The following is a 9,037-nucleotide window of genomic DNA, read 5'->3' as shown; positions in this document are numbered from 1 at the left end:
ACTGTCGCATAGAGTTTCCTTACAGGCCAGGTCTTTAATCCTTACAGGCCAGGTCACTTCCCTACAGAGATATTTTCTGGGTCCCTTCAGGAGCCAATAGTGGAGATTTAGATTGAAGTACTATTAGATTTAAAATCTTCCTAAATGATATCTTAAAGTACAATGTCCTGGGGTTCTAGCTGGAAGAGCAGCAAACGCTTTAATGGGGAAATTGGGGGAGATCCTGAAGTCAGGTGTGTGAAATACAAATCTACAATTTCATGACAAGTAGTCATAAGTTTCCACTAAATAAAACCTAGTGATCTTGGAACTCATAAAAACAATTAAATTGGCCATCAACATTCATGTGCTATCACTGATTTTTATAAAATAATTGTTTTATTATAGTATTTGTATAAAGTTAATAGAATTTTGCATAATGGCTTTAAATGTGTTAATCATTTTTATAGTTGCAAAATAAAACTAGAACCACACAGCCAAGGTATCCAAAACATCCTAGGACTGGTACAATGATAGATACACAGACCAATGAAAAAATAATTGAGAAACCAGAAGTAAATCCATCCACCCAAGGAGAGCTGATCTTTGACAAAGGGCCGAAACACATGAAATGAGAAAGAGAGAGTCTCTAAGAAATGGTGCTGGCAAAACTGGATGTCCATTTGCAGAGGAATGAAATAGGATCCCTACCTCACTCCGTGTGCAAACACGAACTTAAGATATATTAAAGACCTAAATGTACAACCAAGAACTATAAAGATCATCAGTGAGAAAATTGGGATAAATTTAGGGCCCTTATACAAGGATATGACACAGTATCAATGAAACAAACACACAGTCCCCCCCAAAAAAATAGATGACTGGGAACTCCTAAAATTTAGACACTCAATGCAGCAAAAGACTTCACCAAAAGTGTAAGAAGAACCTACAGGCTAAACAAAATTTGGGAGTGACACATCAGACAAGGGAGTAACCTGAAAGAAAGAACTTCAACAAGAAGAGGAAATAATCCAAAATGACCAGAGGGCATGCACAGGTCACCAGAAATGATTCACGCAGCCAACAAACGGAGGTGGGGTGGGGGAGAAATGCTTGCAATTGTTAGCCATTTGAATGAGAGATGCCAATCAAAACAGGGAGGTATCACCTGCATTTATAACAACGTGCAATGAGGAAACACACAACATTCCTCTCATTCTCTAATGCTTCCTCCCCTCCCCACTATCATGACCCCAGTTCTACCTTACAAATCTGGTTAGACCAGAGCATGTACACTGGTACAGATAAGAACTACGCGAATCCAGGACAGATAAACCTCTCACAAACAGTAATGGGAGTTGGGATACCATGAGGATAGGGGGAGAAAGGGGAAATTGATCTCAATGATCAACGTATAACCCCCTTACCTCTCCCACCCTGAGGGGCGCGAACAACAGAAACATGGGTGAAGATAGACAACAGATGGTGTAATATATGAAGGCTGGAGGAGGGAGGGGGAAAAGCTGATGCCAAGGGCTCAAGTACAAGGAAAATGATGGCAACATGTCCAAATGTGCTTGATACAATCAATATATGGATTGTTGTAAGAGCTGTAAGAACCCCCCGTAAAATGATTTATTAAAGAAAACCAGAGTTGGTATAGAGTGCTGCAGGCCTCATTCACTGATGGTGAGACTAAAACTACAACCACAGTGGAACGCAGTCTGGCGCTTGCTCAAAAAATTGGGAATAGAAATATATGTCCCAGCAATCCCTCTGCCTGGTATCTATCCTACAGATAGAAGAGCTGCAGCACAAAGAGATTTATGCAGCACTATTCACAATAGCAAAACTGTGGAAAGAATCTAAACACCTATTAGTAGGTAGATTAGTGGACAAACCATCTTTGGTACATACAATGGAATACGATGCAACATTAAAGGATAACAATGAGTCCCCCATCCCCATCCCAAAAGGATAACAATGAAAAATACCTCGACAAGGATGAACCTGGAGGATGCTCTGCTGAGTGAAATGAGTCAATTACAAAAAGACAATACTGGATGAGACTATTACAAAAAGCCAAGCATGAATCGTCACATGGAAGAATGGTATTTGGGGGTTACCAGGAGTGGGAAGGGGAGCACAGACAGGTGCTAACGGGTGAAGGAGAAGGCAAGAGACATGACACTGGGAGATGTGCAAGGTAACACAGGCAAACACATCTGCAACCCTGCAATAGTGGTCTGAGTTGATGCTGACAGGTATGGGAGGGAGAATGGGAGTATACCCATGAATATATAAATTTGACGGGCTATTTGTATATGGGTATGTATCTTTGCTGCAAATCTGTCCTTGAATATGGTAGCGCATAGAGGGGCAAACTTAAGACTACTTCTTAAACATAACCAAACTCCTACAAGGGGGTCAGGCCCGTAGGCTGGGAGAACACAGGTCAATTGGCATACAATGTTCAGGGAGGGCCTTGTGGGCAAACTTTGGCTACACAAGGACTGGATGGTGGACCTCTGTGGGGTAGCAGCCCCCACAACTGAATGGGTCCAGGGACTGGTTGTGTAATTGAGGGGTAAAATTAAAGAGACATCAGACAAGATAAAGCATGTGATTGCTCACCTCCGGGACCATTATGACTTCAGCAGCCAGATCCATGCAGAGAGAGGATCTGTTTCCAACCAAGGTTTATATACACTCAGAGGGCGTGCAAGGAAGTGGTTGTACAATAGGCATGCATGACAGGAGGCGCGTGAACTACAGGTATACACACACAATAGGAAGGGGAGGCACTAGAGGCATACATGTGACAAGATAGGTGGGTTCTAGAGTCAAGATGGCAGCCTAACCTTGGTCGTCCCTGAGTTGGCTTGACCTTCCATGTCTTTGGGCTCTCCAGGGGAATCATGCTTTATCCTTACTGGACAGAAGTGGGCCCTACTCAGGATGGGACAGACAATGGGGTGTGATTGAGATGGCTGATAACCTTCAGGGAGATAACCTTTAAGCAGTTGCCCTCCGCGTGTATATTCTTTGACCCTGTTAGCAAGCAGCCCCTTCGATTTGGCATACACTAGGGGGGTGGGGGGGAGAGCAACCTGGGAAGTAACATTTCTGTTGCCCACAGACGTCGGAGTTGTAGTAAGTAAAGATGACCAGATGTCCCACTTTTGGTGGGACAGTCCCAATTTTTAACAATTCGTCCCGCGTCCCGCGGCATTCTAAAAAAGTCCCGATTTTTGGAAAGAATTCACAAGCTAGGGAACGTCGGGAAAACAGGAAGGGAATATATGGTTTTTGGCTGCCATGTGGCTATTTCGCCAAGATATGAGTTTTATATTATTTTTGATAATTTTATGATGTTAAACTTTAATAATAACAAATCATTGTTGAGAACTAATTATTGAGAACTGCTTATCAAAGTTTGCATTGTTGATCAATTGTTAGAATTTGACCACCATTGTTTGGACTTAATGAACAATGGCATTTTTTGGCATTGGCAACGATGAGGAATGATATTTCAAAGCATTTGGAGACAAAGAAACATAAAAGATATTTAAATACTGCTGCATCTTCCTCCAAAATACAGGAATTTTTTCAGAAAACAATTTATGGAGACAAAGAAAAGAAATTAGTATTAGCAGAAGGACTCATGTCTTTTCATGCTATTAACCACAATCATTCCTTCAGACCTATGGACTATACATCAAAAGTTGTCAAAGAGTTAATCAACAAAAAATTTGCCTGTGCTAGAACAAAACTGAGGCAATTGTGTATAATGTGCTTTCCCCACATGCATTTTCAGAATTAAACAAAAATCTAGAAAAAATTAATTTTATATCCATATATTCTGACACATCTAATCATGAGGATATAAAGTTATTTCCAATCATTATTAGATTTTTTAAATTCAGAAACAGTTATAAAAATTATAATTTTATATTTTGTTTCTGTACCCGGTGAAACTTCTGAAATAATTTTCAGTTTCATTATTAATATTTTGGAAAAAAATTTTAAACATAAAATGATTGCATATTGTGCAGACAACACGAATGCAAATTTTAGAGGAAAAGCAAGAAGAGGTACAAATAATATTTTTTATAAATTAAACAAAAACCTTAATCAAAACATTATTGGTGGTTGTGCAGCGCACATAACACATAATGCCATTCAAACAGCTGTTGATTTGTTCCCCGTAGATGTGGAAATATTGTTATTAAAATATATTCTTGTTACTATATATACACTATGCGCGTTGAAATGCTGAAAGAATTTTGTGAAACTGTGGAAGTCGAATATCAGAAAATACTTGGATACAGTAAAACACACTGGTTAGCTCTTTTGCCAGCTGTCAAAAGAATTTTGAAAATATATGATCCTATGAAATCCTACTTTCTATCACAGGATAAATGTCCTAGAATTTTAGAAGAGTTTTTTGAAAAGGAATCTTCAAAAATTTGGCTAGAGTTTGTACACAATCAAGCAACTCTTTTTCAAAATGCTATAAAACTCATTGAAGGTGACAAAATTTCGGTAATCAAAGTAGCAAATGAAGTTAATAATTTAAAATTTCAGTGTCATGAGTGGTTAGAAAATTATTTTCTTCCATTAACTATCTGTAATAGTATAAGCCAGCTAGAAGAACAAAGTGCCTAAAGAGGGAGGTGGGAGTGGGGAGGGAGGGGAAAAATTTCATGACCTTTTAAACAACAACAGCAATCTACTAAAAAAATTCACTCAAATGAGAAATATGCCAAAGAATAAAATACGATACAGAATTTTTTAATGTATTATATTTGTAAATTGTACTTATGTTGAAATTAAAAATATATATTACAATACTATTTTTGCATTCTATGAAAATTTTTGTTGCTCCATATAGAACACCCACACACACCCCCGGTCAATGGTGTCCCGCTTTACCAATGCTAAAATCTGTTCACCTTAAGGTAAAGGTGTCTGCTTCACCAAGGGCTGTCAGGGGCTGCACAACATGAAGTCGATCTGGACAAGGGGGTGGGGGGTAGGTGGGGATGGTGCACAGGTCACAAAGGGGAAAGCGCCTTGCAGAATTGCAGCATTTCCTTAAGAAGGTCCAGGTGCAGCTACTGGCACTCTGTGGCAGCAGAGGATGCTGTCCCCGTTGAGGGTGGTCCTCAGGAGCCAGCAGTAGGATTCCTTGAAAGGTCTCTGCATGGGGTGCCCATGGAACCTGAGGTGTCAGTGGCGGTAACATCCCAGACATCCTGGTTCTGTTTCATGAACTCAAAACCGTTGTCTCTGAGCTGAAGTTGCCATGCCAAGCAGGACTTTCTTAAAAATTTGAATGACATCCTCATCAATTTCTCCATGAACCACAGCCGCCCCTTCCCACAGGGTGCCTCCAGCCCTGTCCCTGCGGATCAGCACCGTGTGTGGGTTGGGATGGCTGCAGAGAGGCAGGTTGGAAATCATCTCCCAGAAGAACTTCCCCCTCTGGGTGACCAAATGACACTGCCCAACACCAGCAAGTAACTCTAGGTGTCACTGTAGAAGACAGCAAGGACGTCCTGGTACAGCAAGTGCTGATGGGGAGGCAGCTGCTTCCTCTGCAGTGAACAGGCCCTGGCCAGGCCCCAAGCTACCGATCCCAGCCCTGGCCGATGGCTGTGAGGCCACAACAGATTACATTTCTGAGTGACTGGCCACTATTTACACAAACAATGGTGGTGGGTAATAGGGCAACATTTTCAATAGCACTCATTCACAAAGGTAGAATCATGGCTACCAGATTAATACATGTTATACTAATGCAAAGAGGACATTAAATAGTAAATATATGGTAGTTCCATGCCACCTTTCATTGGGCACCCTCAAAACAAGAAATGCAGACCAAAGCCCAACAACCACCAATTCCATAATCTTGGGATAACATAGCAGTCAGCTGCTTCCTCTCACACGAGGGATGTCCAGCTTGTAGACCAAGGGAGCCTGTTAGTTCCCTAAACCTGCTACAGGTGAGTTTGAGGTAAAGCCCAATTCATTCAGAGGGGTTTTCACCTCGAGTCCCTCTGGTGTGACCTATGAAAAATGTTGTGCGCCTCAAAAAGGCAGAACTTCAATTCCCAGTTGTCTATAGCACACGCCCTGGGTCACCAAGGGCTGACAGAAACGAGGCCAAAAGTATCCACTTAGCAACATAGTACTGGGCGTATTCTGCCCTTGGGTTTTATATAAATATTGTTAAGCTCCACCCCGCCCCATGAGAGATTGCTCCACACGCTCACCCACCAGAAATATAATCGCCCTGTCCAAGATTACATACCCAAGATTTCATGCTCTGCTCTTCCCATCTTGAAGAAAGGATCACTTTTCACTCTTGTAGGAGTTTTAGGAAATTTTAACACAGGTTCCTCCTCATTCTTACAATTCCTCAGTCTCAATTATTCCAGTTGGTAGTCTGCTTTGTAGCTCTCACGTACACCTTTTCTATATTTATTCACCTCCTCATCCTTTCCTATGAGCACATTGATTACCCTCTTCTCCTTCATATGGTTTCTCTTAGGATCCATAGCAAAGCTGCTTCTGGGACAGAAGTTAAAACAATTGATGCGCTTTCGCCGGCGTCGACTTCCTCCTTGACCCTTATCGCCACCTAGTGGAAGTCTCTGATAAGGACATGATTAACTATACATAATCTTTTAAAATTTTTATTTAACAAAGTCATTAAGTGTGCGTGCTAAATTTCCTAATCTGGAAGTACTTTATGAACCCAAAAAGTTTTATCATTGACAGGAGAGTGTACAGTTCTTAGGTAAGTTATGTTTAACCGCTGAGAGTGTATAGCATCCTCCAACCCAAACTCTTTGCTGTCAAGACAATTTCAGCACATACAAAGCTGCCAGTGGGGTTTCCAAGACTCATCTTTAAGGAAGCAGACTGCCACGTGTGTCTCTCACCGAGCCGATGGTGAGTTCAAAACACCGGTCTCTCAGTCCGCCATCGCACACTTAACCACTGTGGCTCAGGGGTTGTACAAGAACCTAACAAGTGCTGGAAACATATTTGTTTTGATTAATCTCAAAACAAATATAATTTTATTATTTTTTTTACAAATATAATTTTAAAAGGCTAACATTCTAGTTGTCAATGTCAATTTGTCTGATTGCCCTCAAACACTAGTAATTTTTGTTTTTTATTTGTCCCTCCAATAGATACAGTGGTCTCAGTTTTTGAACTTGCCTGTTAGGAAAATTTGCTGAATAGCTCTTATTTTTTAAAAAACTATCCATAATTTAGCATGCATCATCAGCACCTAATCCAAGACAAACAAACCTGTTGTTTGTAAGAATGCTCCTTAGAAGTGAAGCTGGTAAGGCTTTGTACCACATACTTGGGGCATATTATCAGGAGAGACCAATCCCTGGGGAAAGCATCATGGACATTTGTAAAGTGGAGACCTCACTCACTGCTATTGAGCTGCTTCCAATTCATACTCTACAGAGCCGAGCAGATTAACTGTCCCGGAGGGCTTTGAAGCCTGTGGGTTTTCAGTCTTTAGGCTTCAAGGCTCTCAATCTTTACAGGATATTGAAAGCCTTGCCTTTCTCCCAAGGGCAGCTGGTGGATTTCAACTGCTGAACTTAAAGAGTCATCAAAAACGCGGAAGACCCTCACCAAAATGTACCGATACAATGGCTGTGATGAAGGTAGGAGAGAAGCAACAGTTATGAAAAAGGCTCTCTGGCCACAACTGGAAAGGACTCTCTGGGGAAACTTGGGGCCACTTGGCTCGTCTAAAATAACCTCCTCTCAAGGTTTTTAACTTTCCTCAGCTGAGGAGACCTGTCGATTGCCTTTATTCTTCAGGGACAGTGTGGAGTAGTGAAACAATCGTGGGCTTCTAAATCGGACGGAAACCCAACTCCCTGCACTGTCATCAAACAGTTTAGACTTTGAAGAATGCATCCTCCTGACTTTTTCTCTTTAACCATGTAAAACAAAGATAGTATCTACTTTTGAGGGCAAGAAATAATGAGTTGATGGCATCTGAGGCCTAATAAGAACTAGCTTTACCTTATTGCCCTAAAATCATGTCCCTTGCTGAAAGTGTTCAGAAGGAGATTCCATGTTCTTTCTCTACCCAAAGAATATAGTGAAGTAATTGGACATTGGCAAACTTATTCTGTTAGCATTCCCAAGACAGTTTTCTAAAAAGCTCCCTTAATTTTCTTCGCACGAGAGAAGAATCTAGTGTATAAACAGGGGATCCTTCTGCAATGCTTTATGCAAATGATGATCGTGCATTTACAGTTTACCAGGCTTCAAACACGGCTTAAGGAGTCCCTGTCCCAAGGGAATCCCCTCCCATTCCAAATCGGGAGAAAGCTCCTGTCACAAGTAATCACGCAGTGGTGAGCTAACGGGGTTGGAGGGATGTGCTGGGAGAGAAAATGAAGCTTTCAGAGCAGAAGGGCCCTAAAGCCAAAGCCAGTCAAAGGTCAGGGTTATGAGCACTGAAGAATGAGCGAGGTTTTGACAACAAAGGCAGGAAGGTGAATTTCCAGTGAAGAAACCAGTCCAGAGCAATCTCCTCTGCCTTCTCCTGGGAAGACAAGCCTTTCTCTTAGCATAAAGAAGCAGAGTCTTGGAAATCCACAGGGGCATTTTACCCCATCTGACGGGATTGCTCCGAGTCAGAATCAACTTGATGGCAGTGAGAGTTTTGGATGGACCGGATTGGTGCTGACACTGCATTTCTGTAGTGCATCTTCCTGTGCAAAGCAAGTCAATACCAATATTTCCCCTGAATTTTACCATGCAGAGTGTAATCTGTCTGTCATTCTGCGCAGTCAGGAGAAGCTAGTTCTTATTGTCTTAGTCAAAACTCAAAAGTTCTTGTATTCAACCCACTTCCTCAGAGAGGCCAACCATTTATATCAATGTTATTTATGGATGATCATCATTGCCTAATGAACAACCTAAGCTACTTGGAGCTGTTTCATGATTTTGGTACGGTAGTGTTGCTTCAAATTGTGCTATACAGTGAGGTACTTTTGAAGAGAAA

General features: G+C 41.4%; 1 pseudogene; it reads right to left on the bottom strand.

The window, feature by feature from the left end:
• Positions 1-4,930: 4,930 nt before the first annotated feature.
• Positions 4,931-8,813, bottom strand: LOC142428617 (spermidine synthase pseudogene; annotated as a pseudogene).
• Between the last annotated feature and the right edge of the window lie 224 nt (positions 8,814-9,037).

The sequence above is a fragment of the Tenrec ecaudatus genome, chromosome 16 (assembly GCF_050624435.1).
Source record: "Tenrec ecaudatus isolate mTenEca1 chromosome 16, mTenEca1.hap1, whole genome shotgun sequence".
Classification (NCBI taxonomy): Eukaryota; Metazoa; Chordata; class Mammalia; order Afrosoricida; family Tenrecidae; genus Tenrec; species Tenrec ecaudatus.
Note: the sequence above shows the minus strand (reverse complement) of the source record. Positions and strands in the feature narration are given on the sequence as shown.